Source organism: Pteropus medius, unplaced genomic scaffold (genome assembly GCF_902729225.1).
Source record: "Pteropus medius unplaced genomic scaffold, Ma_sr-lr_union100, whole genome shotgun sequence".
NCBI classification, from domain to species: domain Eukaryota; kingdom Metazoa; phylum Chordata; class Mammalia; order Chiroptera; family Pteropodidae; genus Pteropus; species Pteropus medius.
In genome coordinates, this window is record NW_024340849.1 from 40,880,918 (window position 1) to 40,900,801 (window position 19,884).

Here is a 19,884-nt window from a genome sequence, read left to right on the forward strand (position 1 = left end):
AGGATGATTTGTATCTTTTCTCACTGCTTGAGATTCCCATTTAAAGTCACCAAGCCCCACTATCTTCTTAACACTCTTCATACTTTGTGACAAATTATTTCAAAGGTTACTTCTTTTCATGAAATTTATCCCCTAGCCAAAGTAGCATTAAAACCTCATTGTCTTGGATACTCCCTATACTCTGTAGACATTCCGTCAGAGCATGTGTGACAGATTTAATTTTGCTTCTTTGTTTTAGGCCTCTCTCCATTTATTAGACTTTAATTTACATGAAGGCATTGAAGATTTCTCATTTTTTGTGATTTCAAAGTTTGATACTTAACTTAGCATATTGTAGAGGCCTAATAAATGTTTGCTGAATAAATTTAGTGTTCTTAGCTTTGTTATATTTCCTTTAGGATTAAGTATGTTATATAAGATCATAGTTTTGTTTTCTTTTAAAGTAATTAGAATTTTTCCATTTAAAATTTTATTATTAATTTATAATTTAATTGCATTATTATCAGAGTGTGTGGCCTATATATTTTACCCTTTAAAAATTAATTGAGTTTTTCTCTGAAGCTGATACTGGAATTTAAAAAAATAGTAGTACTTTATATTACTTTATAGTAGTTCTTTAGAGTATTCTGAGTTGTAAAATTCTTTTGATTTAAAAAGAATTAGAAAACATATTTTTCTTAATAATCTAAGAATAGAATATTATGGAAATATCTGTATTTTCTCTACCATTGGCTAATAATTTTTATGAACACTTCTCTCAAGTTAGAAATATTGTAATCATAGTAAATAGTCATCTCTGTGTCCACAGTGTTCTCCTACTCCTCTAAAAGTACTTCCGTGAAATCTTCCAATAATTTTTAGTTATACTTTGCAGATCAGTTGTTTTTAAAATGCCAACACTTGTCAAGAATGAAAAGATCCAAAGTTTGAGAAAGGATTTAAAAGATAGTAATTGATAAAAAGGAACAAATATATACAAATAATAGTAATATAATATCTAATGATTAGATTTAAATGACCTCAACTCTGATATATAGTCACAATTCACAGAAAGAATAGAAGCAAAAACTGTGAGTAAATAATTGTTACAAAGGTCATACATCCAAGTCTATATAGTATGTATTTAACTCTACAGAGTCTCTAGGCTTTCACCTAGAGTCTGTTTCTGCTTTAGACAAAGCATTAACAAATATTTAAAAAGTTGGTAGAGTTAATAAATAGTATAAAGAATTAAGGAAAGGTAGTGGCTTGCTTGACAGCAAAGGAAGAGATAGAAACCTATGATTATAGATGCATAGATTTAGGATTCATCCATTTGGATTCTTCAGTGTAGGGCAATGTCCTCTGAGAGCATTATTACATTATTTTACAATATATATTATTTATATATTCACATCTATTATTTTGTGATGTAATCACCTATAAAGATTACCCTGAAACATAAAGAAAGACTGATAGGGAAAGGATTAAATAAAGCTTAGCATAATCTGGAAAATCTACCTTTGTAGTTTACTTTATTCTATAAGTGAGTTGCTAGATAAGTGAGTTGCTGCACATGTGTATTCATGTTGTGCCCCTTTCTATGCAATATGCACTCTACTTAGAAAGTCATTTCATTATGCTGTAGTTTGCAAACTTTCCCACTGCTTTCACCTTTCTGGAGCTCAGTCAAGTGGAAACAGACTTGGGTTTGGTGACTTTATAAATAGAGATGGGTCAACAGAGTCCATTAATAGCACAACTGTCCTAAATCTTTGGCCATGACTCAGATGAAATCATAACTTAAAATTTATAAATATGGATAAAATTTGTAAAAAGGCTAAAACAAAATAACAAAACATATACCTTTATGCTTCTAATTGTAGGAGGAGCAGAGAATATAACTGTCTTCTGTGTTGATGTTCTATTTTAAGCAATACAAATTCTTAGTATATTTTCTTGAACCATCGAAAATGGAACATCACAAACATTTAAGTTTGTACTTGAATTCTGGAGTGACTGAATTTTTGAAATTAGAGAATAAATTCTCATTAAAATTTAAGAAACATTAAAAAACATAATAGGAAACATTTTAAAATTACATTCATATTTTGTGTAAGCCAACAACATAGACTGCCATTATAGTACATTTTATTAATAAAATAAATAAATTCTCTTACTTGATTCATCATTTCAATTTATTACAGAATGTAAACAAGAATTGTAGGTTTTGTACACCCCCCACCACCATACCTTACCCACACACTTTTAAAAATGAAACCCAGAGTCCTTTTGGATTGCCTTGTGTTGTTTTGGGGTATTTTCCCCAGCAATGAACATAGTTAATACTCAGCTCCTACTAAGAATTCAATAAACATTTGTTAATTGGTTTAATTTTATTCTAGAAAGTATTTGTTTAATGAGGTAGGTAAATATTTGAGTAGATTGAAGTATTATTTTAAATCACCAAAGCTGGGGTGGGATGTTTTGAGATCATCAAGTTCAACTGCCTCTTTTTACAGATGAGAAAACGAACATTAAGAGGCTGAGTGAGTTATCTTCAGTGTAAAGGCCAGTTAGTGGCAAGATAGAACTAAAACCCGTGTCTTGCCTCTTAACTTCATGTTTTATGCCCTATTGTTTAGTTTTCTGGAATTTTCACATTGATCAGGCTAAAATTTGAAGACTTACCTGTAACCATTTATATAATAGAACCATAATGGCTTATGAGTCAAGATGGTGAAATGAAAGCTATTTTATGATGCTACTTAGCTCGAATATTGTCAATTCTGTCGAACAAATGCAATAGCAATTTAGTTTTCTCATGGAAGTTCTGGCAAAAGTATGAAGGTCATTATGATTCTGTTCAGGCTACTTTTTTTTCTAGCTAAATAATACCTCAAAATTTTCCTGTTGTGAGGTGGCTCACCTTTACATAGTCAGAAAAATGTAAGGGAAATTGTGATTATTTTACCTTTACTTTCCAAACTTTTGGAGCTAGCTATATTTGAACTCTTGTTAGTAATTTTAGCAAAAGGATAATGCTGTGTTATGTGAACATATATATATGTTTTTAATGATATAGCCTCATTGGCGAGTTTGCCACTGATTTGAAAAAATTTAGACCATCTATGGTAATTTTCTTGACTTTAAATTAAATTCTTTCTAAATATGATTACAATTAGATTAGGTTATGTAACTGAAATGGAATACTAATTTATGTGCACAATATCCTTCCTAAACCTTTTTAAAAATTTGACTTTTTTAATACTATCGTATAGTATTGTGTTACCAGAAACACTTTTAAACAGACATTTGTTGAAATTTAAGGGACCATAAGAGTTAATATTTACTTTGAACATTTTCTCAACTAATATGATTCATTTCATTTCCTCTGCATATCACAATTGCTGTGAGCTCAGCCTACCTTCTAATTGAGTTACTTATTTAAAGGGTGAAATGGCTTCTTAATAATTTCTTTAATTATTTAGCTACTTAACAGAGCTTAATCTTCTTGTCTAGAAAATAGTGATGTTAAAACAGGTAGTGTGTGATCCTAAGTGCTGGCATTATTTCTAGTTAATGATAATAAGCTAGAATATCCAGTAATGCTTTCGTATTTGTATTTAACTTGTTTTCTTTGTCTTTGTGTTACCTCTGTTCAAAATTCAGAGCACCAACATGTTGAAATAGACCATCTTTAACCACAAAAAGCACAGCTTAGCCCCAGACTCATTTATTTTGAATTAGGCGAGGTTGGCACCATCCCTGCATAGATGAATGGCTGTTGACTAAATTGTGTTGTGTTCTTCTAAATAGGAAACAGCTTTTTCTCCCCCCTGAACAAACACTGTCACTTTTATTAGCAATCGTTAATGGTTAGACATGAAGCTGGCTGTTCTCTTTATGTTACCCCAGTGATTACATATTCATTTACTATGTATGTATAACAAATAGGCTCCTTGTCTGTTCTCCTTGTGATCATTTTCAGATAACAATCCACAGCGAGTTTGTTTCTGAACTCTGACCCTATTGCTTGTGTGGTATCATCCTCTTTGTTAATTCATTTCTTGATCACATAGCTCTTGTGCCTAATATATTTTCATCATGCTCTGTAGCAAATTACCATTATTCTTATAGCCCAAAGCTCTTGTATTTACCTTCCTTAGAGTCAGTTTGGCAGTGACTACATCGTCATAGAGTGATACAGTAACAAGGTTCTTAAACAGGATGGAGGAAGGAAATGCTGGGCTATATTCTTAGTTTTTACATCCCAGAGGCTTGGCAGGGGGAGATGCTATGCCCGCTAAATCTGTTCACATCCAAGTGTTTTTAGAATCTTGGAATTTTTGGGGGGTGGGGAGCTCTTCATACTGTGGATGCATTGGAAAGCTGATAAAACAGATTGCCTGTAAGAAAGTCAATATAAAAATAGTCTGCAAGAATGCATGCCACAATCTGTGTTGTCTTATCTAGAAATTGTATCTGTCTCAGATTGACTTTCAAATTATTATGGTTATAAATATTAATCGATGGGAAGAAATTAGAAAAAGTGTAAAAGAATGTCTGTGAGTATTATATACGTATACATACATATTTAACACATACACAGTTTTGGATGAGAATTTCCTCTGTCTTGGCAGAAAAATTTAATTTGAAGTTTCCTTTTGAAATATGTATTAATTAAAGTACATGTAAGAGTTTTAAATATATTCTCTTTTGTGATAACAGTTTTGTAAGTCAAAGGTTAACCATGGAGACATATGTCAACCAGAGCATCCTCAGTGACTCACAAAAGCACTTAGAAATGCATTTGCTTTTGTATAACGTTTGAATGTGTACATAATATATAGCTACCATATATCAGGACATGAAAATAGAAGTAGACATTATTTATTAAGTGAAGAAGAAAAAGTAAGGCTGACATGGCATAAAGGAAAAGCTTTACTTAACCAAAATGAACTAGTAATTAAAGGAAAACAAACAGGTAAATATGATTACATTTGGCTCAAGTTGCTGTTCTAGTCAAAGTGAGTCATATTTCTCTTTTAAAATGCCCTTTTTTGGGTGAGAAATCAGTAGCACAAATTCTCTTTGGCTGATTTATCAACATTGAAGCTCTATTCCTGGAGAAAATCTCTCTGTAGTCTAGTTACTCAGTGCTTTTTATGAGTTTCTGTGTGTGTGTGTGTGTGTGTGTGTGTGTGTGTGTGTGTGTGTGTGTTAATTAAAATGTTTTCTTTAGCATACTATTTGTAGGAGGGAAATATTTGAAAATGAAGTTCGATAATCTCCTGGTCCTTTCTTCACATAGTTTAATTTCCTACATTGTGAAAAGTACTTTTAATTGGACAACTTAGGGAAGATGGTTCTGGGAGCAGCGGAGTGGAGCATGGAGACTAGAACATTCATGTAGTCTTCTTCAGTTGTTTAGATGGAAGCAAGTGAACCAGATCACTTTCTTTTCAACTACTATCATATGTTTAATGAATGGTTAGATTACTAGTAGACTTAGCATGGGTTTAGGGGTTAACAGTTCCCTATTGGGTATTGATTCAATTGTGCCAGGAAAGACTACCCATCCAAAAGAATTTCCCCTACTTGGAGAGAATCTTTTTAAAATGGAGACAAAACCCTTAGTTCTACAATTAGAGTTGAAGTCTAAAGAGGCAGCATTGCAAACAACTCATACTAATATTAAGGTGACTAGTTAAGTCAGCTCTTAAAAGCTGGAAAGAGGAAAGAGACATATATACTGAGAGCATGAAAACTCTAAGTACTTGGAGGGAGCAATTAAGAGGCTATAGTGGGTAAAGTTTGCTAAAAGGGAGCCTGAGATACCCTGATAAATATATATATGATTAGCAATTTCTAATATGTGCTTTCTGGTCAGAAAAATAAATGAAAAATTTTCACCAAGTAGGTTGGTGTGTGTAGTTACTGAAAAGATAAAAATTATATTAATATTTTGAAATAATGTCTATGAAAGGTATTTTTGCATTTAAAAGTATTAAAATTTGTTTTTAAATTGTGGCAAGTTTCATGAAAGAAAATCAAGACACATTGTAGTTAATTGACTATGGAAGGAAAAACCTACATTTATAGGTTTTATATAAATATGATATATATATATAATTGTTGTAGAGGGAGTAACGATTTCATATTTCGATTAACTAAAGATGCCTTAGGTTGAAGTCATTAAATATTAGCAGTATTGAAAGCCACTAATTGCCATTAAACTTGGTATTTCACTTTATAAATGTGATGTGCTTAAATTAATGTGTTTAAATGAGATTATTATGAGAAAGAATATGACATATGTCCAGAAAAAAACTGGCTAACACTTTCTTTTATTTCTACTGCTGGTCAAATGCCTTCAAAAAAAAAAAAGTGCTTAAAAATACATTTAATAAAGCCTGAAAAAAAATTTAAAGATAAGAAGTCGATAAATACAGTGAAAAAAATATATATTAAATTTAAATATTCTACCAATATAAAATATTTATAAGGTGATATTTGGCTTAGGGCAATGAGATAAAGTGGGCAGGGTAGGGGAAAACTGCATACTTAGGTAGTTTCCAATTTCTTATTATATGCATTAGGCTTTTTTATTCTGTATTTAGGATTTTTTTTAAGAACAGATAACCAGGTTTGAGTTTATTGAGTAAAAGGCTAAGAACATTTTTTAAAAATTTATTTTTTTATGGTGACATTGGTTAATGAAATCGAGTAGGTTTTTTGACTCTTAAAAACCTATTGCTATATAGATTTCCCCAAAGATTTTCTAATTTACACTTATATCAGCCACATGTGGAAAGGTCTGTTTCATGGCAACTTCTCCATGGGCTACTAGACCCAGAAGTGAGGCAGTACAGTTGTCCCTCGGTATCTGCGGGGGAATGGTTCCAGGACTCCCGCAGATACCAAAATCTGCGGATGCTCAAGTCCCTCATATAAAATGTTGTAGTTTGTGTATAACCCATTCACATTCTCCTGTATACTTTAATCATCTCTAGATTACTTGTAATACCTAATACAATATAAATGCTGTGTAAATAGTTGTTACACTGTATCATTTAGGGTAGTGGTCCCCAACCTTTTTGGCATCAGAGACCAGTACTCCTATGAGTATCTAATGCCTGATGATCTGAGGTGGAGCTGAGGCAGTGATGCTAGCGCTAAGGAATGGCTGTAAATACAGATGAAGCTTTGCTTGCTCGCTGTTCACCTCCTGCTGTGCGGCCCAGTTCCTAATAGGCCACAGACTGGTACAGGTCTATGGCCGAGGAGATGGGGACCCCTGATTTAGGGGATAATGATAAGAAAAAAATGTCTATATGTGTTTAGTACAGACACAACCATCCTAGGCCTAACTGTATACTACACATCAGTAACAATGTAACATTAGTTTTTGTGGCACCTGTGGGTATGGAGGACCAAAGTATAAGGCAGACTTTTTTTGCAGCCTCCATTTAATGTTTCTGTTCTTTACTTTCTTGACAAGGGCCGCTCTGCTTGTTGACGACATTGGAGGAACTGACGAGGCTTTCTCTTATTCATCTTCCAGTTGTATAGTTTTATTTTAGAATGCAGACTTTGGTTAGGTGTTATTGCCTTCTTTAAATCTTTTTCGATGAGTGTGAAAGTTTGTGGAAAGTTGTACATGAATGTGGTCCATATTAAATTTTTATTATTAATTTTGAGAACTGTGTATGCGTGAGGGTATATTCTTGTACAAGTATACATACACATATATGTTGAATATGTTTTTCTAAAATATTTTTTAAAAATTTGGAGAAAGAGTTTTGACTAGTCACTCTACTTTATTTTTATTGAAGTACTTATACTTAGGTTCTTAAGTGCTATCATTTTGAAAGAAAAATATATCTATTTTATTGCCATAGTCATGGGACTGAAAAACTAATAGTGTTTGCTGGTGTTTTAGACAAATTGATAAATAACTTTTCATCGACTTTAAGTCAATTTTTTTAATAGAGTCTAAGAGCATATCAGGCAGCTTATTTTACTTTTGGTTAATTCTGTTCTGCTTTATAAGGAGAAGAAACATGAACCTTTCTTGCTGATAGCCATTCACTTTCTGTCATTCAAAAATTTTCCTTGCTAGCTGAGAACTCTGATAACAACAACAGCAGCAGCGACAAATACTGAAATAGTGCTTTCTATGTGTTAGACACACTAATAGTCTTTACAACAATGCTATTACTATTAATAACACTAGGTACTATTACCCCCAGTTTATAGCTAATGAAACTAACTGAGGCATAGAGAGATTAAATCACTTGACTGAGGAGACGCAGCTAGTAAGTTGCTATGTCTCATAGTGCCATTGCTACTCCAATATTCAAAGCACATTTTGAGACTCTTATCTGTATACTCCTTCTTAAACTTGGTCTATATAAATACTTGAAAGAGAAGAGCTTTTTACTCATTTAATAATTTGTTAAATATTTATCGGGCACGTGTCCTTTGCCAGAACTTGAGCTAAGTGGTAGGGGAAAAGAATGAATATGTAGTGCCTATTATTAAGTAAAAGACAGACTATAAATGATTATATGAGAACATATGTGTTACCATAGAAGTATTCATTTATTCAAATATTTGAGAGCTTGTGGTGCATCAGGCACTGTGCACTAGATATTTTTGGAAAATCAATGATTAAGAGGCAGTGTCTGCTCTCAAGGAGATTTTAGCTAATAGAGTCACTGGCATATGACCAGTTAAACTGTAATATAATACATGTTATAATGGTGGTATGCATAAAATTCATTGGGAATATTAAGATGGTGTCCCCAAGTCTTCTGAGAACATTTGAAGCCAATTTATTTGTGGGGATGGTGTTGAATTCTGTCCTGAAGAAGAGTTAAAATTTCTGAGCGGATAAATTAAGAAAGAGAGTTCAAAGCAGAGGCACAGAACTGTGACAACATGAGTATTACTGAGGTATGAGGGTGGAAAGGAAAATGAGGGTCAGGTTATGAAAAATCTTACATACCATGTGAAGGATTTCTGCTTGGGTCACTATTTTCTGCCATCTGATATCCTATCCTGGGATCCTGATCATATCCTCCAAATCTTTGGCCTTCGGATTTCTTCTTACCTTTTCTACACTATTTGCTTACTTCTCTTGGCCTTGCTTGAATTTCTTGGTCCTTGTCTTTGATCTGTTTACAGCTTAGTACATTGTGTCCCTTTTCTGCTTGGAGCTCCTGAATTTGGGTTAGACATCTTGGAATTCTCCAGGAAGTAATAGAGTCACATGCATGGCAACTAGGGGAATTCTTTCCTTATGGAAAGAGTTTATTACCTGGGAATCGTCGTTTTACTGCACCATGCATTGGCTAGATCATGGTATCTTCTTGAGTGTGCACCAATTCAGTTCATTTCTTGCCCCAATTTCTGCTCTTTTGAGTAATTTCCTTGTCTCAAACTAGGCAGTAGAATTTTTTTTTAAATAATTTTACAGGGTAGTAATACATACACAATTACGTCTGGTAATAATTGAACAAAAACGGCCAAATATCTTTATGACAATAAAATCATGATGTCCAATTTCCCCCTAATGTTTGATAATTAGTTTTTATAATATAATCGCCTATTTCTTCTTTTCTGGATTCCTTGTCACTTACTTTTGTTAATTTTCCACTTTCATCTCCTAGAATTTTCCTTGTAAGTTCTGTATAATGTTATACTTATGTTTTTAAAGTATCATATGAGATTTTTTTGAAATGTATGCCTCTCAAATTATCCTTCTGTGTTTCTTTGCATAAAAATTAGGGCAGCATTTGCAACAATGTGAATGGACATTGAGGGTATTATGCTAAGTGAAATAAGTCAAAGAAACACAAATACTGTATGATTTTATCTATATGAGGAATTAGAAACAAACAAACACAAAAAAACAAAACATGAAACTCATAGATATAGATTGATGGTTGTCAGAGGCTGAGGGTAGGGGTTGGGTGAAATGGGTCAAAGTGGTCAAAGGTAAACTTTCAGTTACAAAAATAAGCCCGGAGATGTAGTGCACAGCATAGTGATTATAGTTAATAATACCGTATTGCATAGTTGAAAGTTGCTAAGAGAGTAGAGTAGATCTTAAAAGTTTCCAACACAAGAAAATAATTGTAACTGTGTGGTGATGGATGGTAACCAGGTTTATTGAGGTGATTATTTCACAATATATACATATGTCAAATTATTATTTTCTACACCTGAAACTAGTATAATATTTATGCCAATTGTATTGCATTTAATCTTTTCGGCTCTAAACACTGTTAGGCACACTATTAAATACATTTTTGTGAAATTCTGTTTTGGCATTTAAAAAGGAAGAGTTTTTGGTGAGAACTCAGAGTACAGTTTAAAAGAGATAAGTTAGCAAATTTAATAAAATGTAGCTGAGATACTGATATTTATGAGCTTAGAATTAGGGGTTTGTGGCCTAAGGATCATAGATTCTTCTTCCTTACATAATCAAAATTGTACAATCACTTAGCTTTCTGATAAAGTAAAGATTGCTTAGATTTCTAGGTTCTGGATGGAGTTAAGGAGTAGAATATATTTGAAAAATAATACAAATAGGAATAGAATTATAAAAAAAATTCTATTCCTTTTTGGTGGAAACCAAGAAAGAAAACCAAGTATCTCAGTCCATGTTCAGATACAACATTCAGTGATTAGTTCACACATAATTATTGTAGAATTCTTTTTGCCAGATCTACATAACAATGGTTAGCCTTGTTTAAAAGAGCTGGAAATTCAAATTCTATACTGAGCAGTACAGTTTGGTGTGAAGAACATTTTATTTGTAGTCAGATGTGTTAGGCTCTATTTTTGCCTGTGTAACCTATGAAAAGTCCTTTGGTATGTCTGGGCCTTTTCTTCACACCTGTGAAATAAAAAGTTACACTAGATGACTCTTACGGAACTTCCACAGAAAGATTCCGCAAGTGTATCCCAGAAGGAAAGGGGGGTGTTAGTGGTGGAAGACAGCATTCCTATGCCTCTGGCCCCCTACAGGAAACACAAAAAAGGTGAGGGCAATATTCTCCCTCACTTAAGTTTGGCATCCAAACGACATAACATTAAAACAAAGAGCTAGCCTATTGTCCTTGAGATTCAGGTGATGAAATATTTTCCTGAAGCGTAAATTCCCATTTTCTTCAAAAAGTTCCTCAAGCTTCTTAGATTTTATATTAAAAACTTAAAGTGTCTTGCACTAATTTTTATATTTGTACTTTTGCTAAAAAGAAGATGCATGTTATTTACTTGCTCTTAGTACCTAACTTTTGTCAAAATGCAAATTATTAGTGTTGAGCCGCGATCATTAAAATAAACCCGTCTGCAACAAAACACCCCACTATATACCTAGATTAAATTATTATGTAATGAGAAGAATGACCATGGGATGATTCCCACAGTGATATCATCAAAATAATTTAAGCCTATAAATACCTGGCTATCAAGGGGGCAAGTAGTTAAATAAATATAAATATATTTATGCATTTGCTGGGATGATATCATGCTGGTACATCATTTTTTTTTTTTTTACTGGCTTAACGTTTTCTAATTTAAGATGAAGGCCAAGTAAGAATATTGCTGCAATGTCACAGTGTATAATTATTGGACAGCCAGAAGCAATTTTTAAAGCAAATTTCACACTATCGCTGAGACTAGCGTCATACATTGCTAGTTTGAATTAGTTTGTGAAAGTTATTTATATATCAGACACTTTAAATTAATGAGAGATAGCATTCCATTAATAAATTAGGCCTGGAAATTTATGTTTGCAAAGGTGATATAGCTACAAATAGATATGTTGAACAAAGATAACAATTTAGATTTTTATTTTCTTTTGTGACAATTTACTTATAAATTATTTTCGCCTTTTGTGTGTTGGTTTCTTTCTTTCTTTTTTTTTCATTAAGACCTGAAGATTAGCTTTAAATATCCACTGGAAGACAATTAACATGATTGGACTTAACTTCCCACAGGATCTTCTCTATTATCTCTTGCTTCCCACACCAATTCAAGTCAATTCCATTTGTGCCCCCTATGCCAGTTCTTCTCTTATCATCCTTGACTCCATTTCCTATAACAACTTTTAAGTAACTCTTGGCTGGGGGCTTGGTAATTATAAGAGGGGAACCTCCATATTCCTAAGCAATGTAAGGAGCAATAAATGAAAAGGACAATCCTAACATCACTACTCTTTACTGTGTAATCTTATTTATATATTTTTTCTTATAGAGTACCTTAGACAAGACACTGGTATGCTGATTTTTCAAAAATCCAAGCAGAAAATGAAGCTATGGTGGTGGGATCATGGCAACACAGGCAGGGCTTAAACAATATGCATGGTCAGCTGGCAGAGATCTGGAAACAGCAAGATTGTCAAGGGACTGAAGATAAATAAAGGATTGTTTAGAAGCAGGATCTACAGACAAGGAAGTCTGCGGTTTGGTTAGCAGGCAAAAACTGAGTGGCAATATAGAAAAGCAAACTCAAGCCAGGAGTTTTCAGGGAGCAACATGGACAGCTCCCAGAGCCACCTCTGAATGTAGCTGTTTGCACTAATAGCTGCCTCTGGCAGCCCAGGTATGGACAGTGGTAGTTCTTGGCTCAATAACTACAGACTTGAAGTGGATTTGAAGTTGATAATAATTAGTGAATGCTTCTTTGCATGAACTGTAGAAGTACAATAGTCAGTATATTATAACATGCATAACTTGCAGTTTTGAGGTTGAATGATTAAGCTTGGCCTCAAGGATTGGAAAGGTGTGATAGTATCTTGTAGACCTCTATGGAATTTGGGAAGCAGTAAGTCAAGATGGTTAAGAGTGCAGGCATTCCTGGCTTTGAATATCAGCTCTACTTTCTAGTTATCTGAGTTACTTATTCTTTCCAAGGCACAATGTCTACATCATGAACACATTCCATTTATAACACATGAATGATAATAACAGTAGTGATACTAGAGGGTTCTTGAGAGAATTAAGTGTTAGTATTTATTATTACAACAACAACAACAATAATAACTAATAATAATTGTAGTAGCATATGGCATTTACTATATAATGTAATCTTACTTATTCTACCAAACTGAATGGCTACACCATCACATGAGCCTGAGGATCCTGGTGAATGTCTTAAGTATGCCAGGCTTGTTTGTATAAAAGGCTTTATAAAAGTTAATGGATACTAATTCTTACATCAGAGAAATGTGGTAAAGCCTCTATACTTTGGCTTGTATGAAAACCACTATTAAAATGCTTAATACAAATTAACAATCAGAACTTCAAATCTAAAGGTATAAATGTGTCTGGTTCCTTGAGTGACCAAAGCTAAGACTGGCAGCTTCAATTTAGGGATGTGTATGGTGATCTCAGATTCACTTCTTTTAGGCTTGGTTGCTTCTTAATCTTGTAATGAAATACTTTAAACAACCTATTTAAGTCTACTGTACAGTAATACAGTCAGCATTTGAATGAACTGAGTGGGAATAGTAACAAGTTTGCTACAAAAACTTGTGATTCTAATAACTAGTTGTGTGTGACTGTGGGATGTGTGTATGTGTATGAAGGAGGGAGGGGGGGAGAGAGAGAGAGAGAGAGAGAGAGAGAGACACACACACACACACACACACACAGAATTATATAATGAAGAGTTGTCAGGATATTTTTTGAACCAGAATAGCTTAAATTTGAATTTCTGAACAGAAACTTACTTCACCTGGGCAAGTCACTGAACTTTCTCCAACCTCTGATCCTGCCTCAGCAAAATGTAGATAATATTTATTTTGAGAGTTGTTATGAAATTAGAGATGACATATAGTAAGCATTCAATAAATGGCAGCTGTAATTATTTTCATTAAATTAATGTACAAATTCAACCAGTCATTTGTACCAAATTTGTTTATATTAAAAATTCTCTTCTTTTGTGGTTTGCCAGAGGTTAAAATTATTCCTTTAAAGAGCCTTCTTTAATAATGGCCTTGATTTTTAAAGTTAAAATGTTTTTAGAGTTTAGTTTATCTGATTTAAATATGTAAGTGCACATTCCCCTACTTTTTGATGATATTTTTAATTGAAATCTTAATAGTTGCTTTTAGACATTTCCATAAACAATGTTTACACTTTATTACTTTTTCAGGTCACATGACAGTACATATTTGTATGTCGTAATTGAAAAGTCTACATGGCTATTGAATTTAAACAGGCTGTTCTTTTCATTAACTTTTACATTTTCTGTATTATTACATTTAAATGAACTTCTCCTTTAAAAAAAGTCTTAAAAAAAAAAAAAACTTCTTTGTCCCAGGGAAAACACATTTTCCTTGGTGGGATGAATCACTGTAGACTGATTCATCTTCCTCTCAGGGCGGAAGCTCGGTCTAGTGGTTCAAGCTGTGATGTGTGAGTCAGTTGTTCTGGTTCCATTCCCCTTTGGCTCTTCAGTAGTTGGTTAATTCCCTTGTCCAATGGAGATGCCACCTCCCCTGTATACTTCACAGGGGGACTGTCAGAAGTGATTAATTTTTACCAGGGAGAGTGGGGAATGGGATGATGGGGAAAAGTGAAAAAAACATTAGTCCTCATTTAAAGCAACACATTCAGTCGTTACTTTTCCCCCTGGATCAATGTTGACTTCGGGGATTCAGTGGTAAATGAGAAGTGGTTGGATACTGGGACTTCAATTGCAGACCAGAGGAGATAATTACCTATATATATCCCTTCTCCAGTAGTGACACTGAAATGACTTAATAGGCAGTGAGGATTGATTACTAATCTGAAGCTTGGAGGCCTGTTAAAGCTTTTATTACAATGATATTTTTCTTTTAAACACCATTTAACTGAAGCTTTTCTCAGTATAGCTTTATTCTCTGACAGAAGGGGTATGCAGGGCTAATAGCAAACATATTGTTAGTACTTTATATTACTCAGTAAGCTTTCAGTTCAAAACAGGCTATAGATTTTACATTTAGCATATAGAGTAAGGTGAGTTTTAAAGAAAACTACATGTCATTACACAGGTATTTGCAAAAGAATCCATAAAAAGAAGAAATTTTCTTTAAAGGTACATCAGTAGAATTATAAACTCAGCATTAGAATAAGCTAGTTATCTATTTATTAAATAAAGATATGCCAAAGTACTCTTCATAGTTTCATGACTTGTATGTTGTTTATTTAAATGTAGAGGCAAAGTATTAGGAGTCAGTTTATGTACATGCACAAATTATTGTTTAATTTTTCTCCAACTCTGGGCTCTTTGGATGTTAAAATGAATATATATATTTTTTCTCATAGTGTTTTCCCTATCTGTACCATTTGCAGGGGCGCTTTCATTGGAGCCTTAATTTTTATTGTGTCTTAGTTTGGATTCTTCTAGGAGACCCTAAGACAAGGACTTGAGTATAATCAGTTTATTTGGGAGATGATTCCAGACACTAGAGGAATGAGAAAGGGAGACAGAGAAGAGAAGGAAGTCAAGAGTGTTATCAATTAAGTTACTGCAGTGTGTGGCTGCAGCCCAATCTGACTGGGAATCTCTGAGATACATGCCTCAGAGTTATCCTCACAGAGGGACAAGGAAGCTGAAGTATAATCCCCATCCGGAAGTGGCTGAGGGCTATTTCCTGAGGCCTTAACTCTCTTACAGCTTGCCCATGCATAGGTAGAACATGCTCCCATGTCTGGAAAAAACTTGCAGGCAAGGAGATGCAGGTGTTCCTAAGCAGTCTTCAAAGTAGGAGGTGGTGCCAGGGGAATATGAGCAGGCATTGACACAGTCTGCCACATATTCTTTCCTTCCTAGTTACTTTTTTCTGGCAGAAATTTCTCCCAGGTCTCTGACAATACATCTGTCTCGCTTCTTCCTTTGGAAGTATTGCCAAATTAGCTTCTTATTCTATTTTTTTTTTTTTAACAAATTGTGGCTAATATACATAACATAAAATTTACCATATTAATCATTTTTAAGTGTACAGTTTAGTGGCATTAAGTACATTTACAATGTTGTACAACCATCACTGCTATCAATTTCCAGAACTTTTTCATCATTTCAAACTAAAACTGTACCCATTAAACAATAACCCCCATTCCCCTCTCCTGAGCCCCTGGTAAACACTATTCTATTTTCTGTCTCTATGAATTTGACTATTCTAGGTATCTGATATAAGTGGAATTGCACAATATTTGTCCTTTTGTGTCTGGCTTATTTCATTTAGCATAATGTTTTTAAGGTTCATCCATGTTGTGGCATGAATCAGAATTTTATTCCTTTTTAATATTCCATTGTATGTACACACCACATTTTATCTGTTCATTTGTTGATGGACACTGGATTGTTTTCATCTTTGGCTATTGTGAATAATGTTGCTATGAACCCTGGTGTACAAATATATATTCAGGTCCCTACTCTCAATTCTTTTGGTTATATACGTAGGAGTAGAGCTTATGTTTAATTTTTGAGGAACTGCCATACTGTTTTCCACAGCAGCTGAACCATTTTACATTCTCATCAGTCAACAAGGATTCCAACTTCCTCACATCTTCATTAACACTTGTTATTTTATGTATTTTTTTATAAGAGCCATTTTAATAGGTGTGAAGTGTTATTCTATCTCATAAGTTATGTTAACCTTACTTTATCTCTATTCTTTGAACATCTTTGGTACAGAGAAAAACACACTTTAAAATCTTTATATAAAATTTAGTTGACCTAAAATGTTCTTTTAGCTAAACTTTTACTTTTTCTGTCATAAATTGATAAAGTACCATTACTGACAATTTGGAAAATAAAAAAATATATAGAACAGATAACAAAATTCACCTCTAGGCTTATGAAGTAAATATAATTGATGAAAAAGATAATTTATTTAATAAATTACTAAAAAATTTATTTTTAAATAATTTTTAATAATTTGGTGATTTTTAAAGCTTGGACCTCAAAGCAGACAGTCTTAGAGTTAATCCTGACCCAATATCTGTTTGATTTTGGGAAAGTTACATGAACTCTCAAAACCTCAATTTACCTACCTATAAATATGGAATTAATAATAATAACTTAGGGTTGTTGTGGGATTAAGTGTAATGGTATGTTATCAAATAAGTTATTAGAAAAATAGACCTAGGGCCTGCCACTATATAATAGTCTAGTGGGCAAAGAAATCACTAATGAATATATACAATTGCCAACCAAGAAAAGTTCTGGGAAGAAATAAAAACACAGTTCTAAGACAGTTTATAAAAAAAGGTCTGACCTAGTCAAGGGTCTCAGATCTTTCTTAGGAAGTGATGTTTGAAGGCATCTGAAGATTTGAAGAGGAGTTAACTAGCCAAATATTGGATAAGGGTAGTTGTGAGGGGACAGTTGTTTTATGATGGATGTTGATACAAAGGGAATATACAGGAAATAACACTAAATTCAAGATTGGAAACTCAGAAATGATTTATGGAAGCGGAGATATTAAGCTTTTTTTTGAAGGAGGAGATTTTGCTGGGTAGAAATTGGAAGAAGGCAGACAGTACACTCCAGGCAGAAGGAGCATTTTAGGAACTTTATCCAGATTCTTTAGAAGTTGAATTATCATCTGGTGTACTGGGATACTAAAGTGTAAAGAAGGAGCAGTGGTAGGTTAAAATGGAGAAGTGAGCAGAGGCCAGATGATGAAGGGTGTTAAAGCTGTGTGGAATTTAGATTTTTATCTGTGAGCAGTGGGGAGCTATCAAAGGAGTTATGGAGGAATATGACCAAATTTGCATTTTTAAAATAATACTCTGCAGGAAATATGAGAAATGAATTGAAAGTTGGGTGAAATTGGAAGCAGGGAAACCAATTAAGGGCATAAGGCAATTATTTTGATAGTTCTTTCAGGAGATGTTGAGGACCTGGATTAAAGCTGTAATTGTGAGGGTGATAAGGATGGAGAATTTCAAGAGATTAAGTGTTAGAATAGCACTTAGTGACTCATGGGATACTGAAAATGAGGGAGAGACATATAGAATAATGTGAGATTTCTGGCTTGCGTGATTGGAAGGAATGGAAATATAGAGTAAGTGTGCCCTGTCCCTTTTTGAATGTAGAGGAAGAAATGGAGACAAAGGATTTCAGTTTGGACATGTTGACTGTAAAGTGGTTGAAGGCCATATATTAGCTTGAAAGTAATGAAAATTTTCTGAGCTAGAAATGCAAATCTTAGAGACATTAGTTCATAAATGGGAATTGAAGCCAATGAAATGTCCTCCCAGCCCCCACTAATTTCTACCTCATCTATTCTTCTCAAGGGTAACTCCTTATACTTTGTGTTTCAGCTTAAAGTTACTTCTGACAAGGGGCTTTCCCTCTTACTCAAGTAGGAGGCACCATGTCCTGAGTCTCTTAACCCTCAGCAATCATCTCCTTAAATGCTTGTCCTCCCAGCAAGATCACTGAGGGCAGGTACTATGCTCTTATCATTCCCTTCAATGTACCCAGTGTCTAGCAGGATGCTTGGCACATGGGAGATACTTAAGCAATACACGTTGATTGAGTGATTGAATAAATGAATAAAGAAAATTGTTTAGGAAAAATGAGTACCATGAGAAGAAAACCTCAGGGTCAAATTGAGAGAGGGAGAGAGAGAGATCAAATAAGACGAACATTTAAAGTGTCCTTTAAGAGCCAATTATTGATCTTGGCCATTGTATGTTGTATTTCGTTCTGTTTCTTTCTTTCTTTTTGGTATGTAGTTAAAAAATTTAACATAGTTATTATTCCATATACACAAAATTGGTTTTTTCCCACTTAATAGTTCAACACAACTATTTTCTTATATTTGAAATGTCTTTATTTTTTACTTAGACTTTATTTAATTTTTTAGGTTAGACAGTAAGTTCATAGGCACTCCTTTGCCATATAGCAGTGCATTTTATTTATACAGGGATGGTTTCAGAATTTCTATCAGTTCATCTTTAAGCAATTGGTCATTCACATGTGCATACAGTCATTTAAATGTGAGGTTATATATAGGATTTGAATGTCGACCTCACAGAACTCATTGTAGGATGGAGGAGACAGTCATGAACACAATTAACTATAAAAAGATGAGTACTCTAATAGAGGTCTATGCTAAGTACCATACATCTACAACGAGTGAGGGAGCACCCTACAAATGTTCACTTAAGTAAATGCCTGCTTCAGGGTGATATTTTATTTTTTATTTTTATTTTTTATTGTGTCTTTAAAATATCACAGGTAAGTCTGAGGAATCATCTGACATCTTGGCATTTTTGTAGCTGGACAACTTTGACCTTATTAATCAGCCTGCTGAACTGTTCTTTTTTCAGAAACATAAATACCATCCAAATTTTTTCTGATATCCTTGTTTTTAGCTGTTGCAACATGTTGAATCAAAAGGAGCTGATTTTGATACATGTTCAATGTCATTTCTTTCAAGAATTAACTCATCTTTCTGGGTTTGAGATACTGAACAGGCAACACCTGACCTCATCCAAACCCTGCAGATGTATTTCTCACCCAAGAACTTTCGAATTTCAACAAGAGAACCATTCTCTTGAAAAATGATGTTGATGGGGAAGTGAGCATACACAGACCTCATCTTGTAATGGAAGCCCAGTGTAATATCCTCAATCATGTTCCCTTGATCATGTTCTGTACACAACTATGGATAGTGCGAACAGTAGCCACTTCCTTTCTGTTTCTCCACTATTTGTCAATCTGGAGCCTCTCCTTTTTCTTTTCAATGAGACTGAATTCTACACTGATGTGACTGAAGTCTCTCCACAGGGTGCCTCTGGGGCCCTTCATAGTAACTGTGCCTCCCTTCAGAGAGATGTCCACATTTTCTGGAATGTCGACAGTCTGATTGCTAAGATTGGTCTTCAT

At 33.8% G+C, this 19,884-nt stretch overlaps 1 pseudogene; it reads right to left on the reverse strand.

Annotated features, from left to right (window-relative positions):
* Positions 1-19,293: 19,293 nt before the first annotated feature.
* LOC120588006 (60S ribosomal protein L9-like) lies at positions 19,294-19,884 on the reverse strand (annotated as a pseudogene).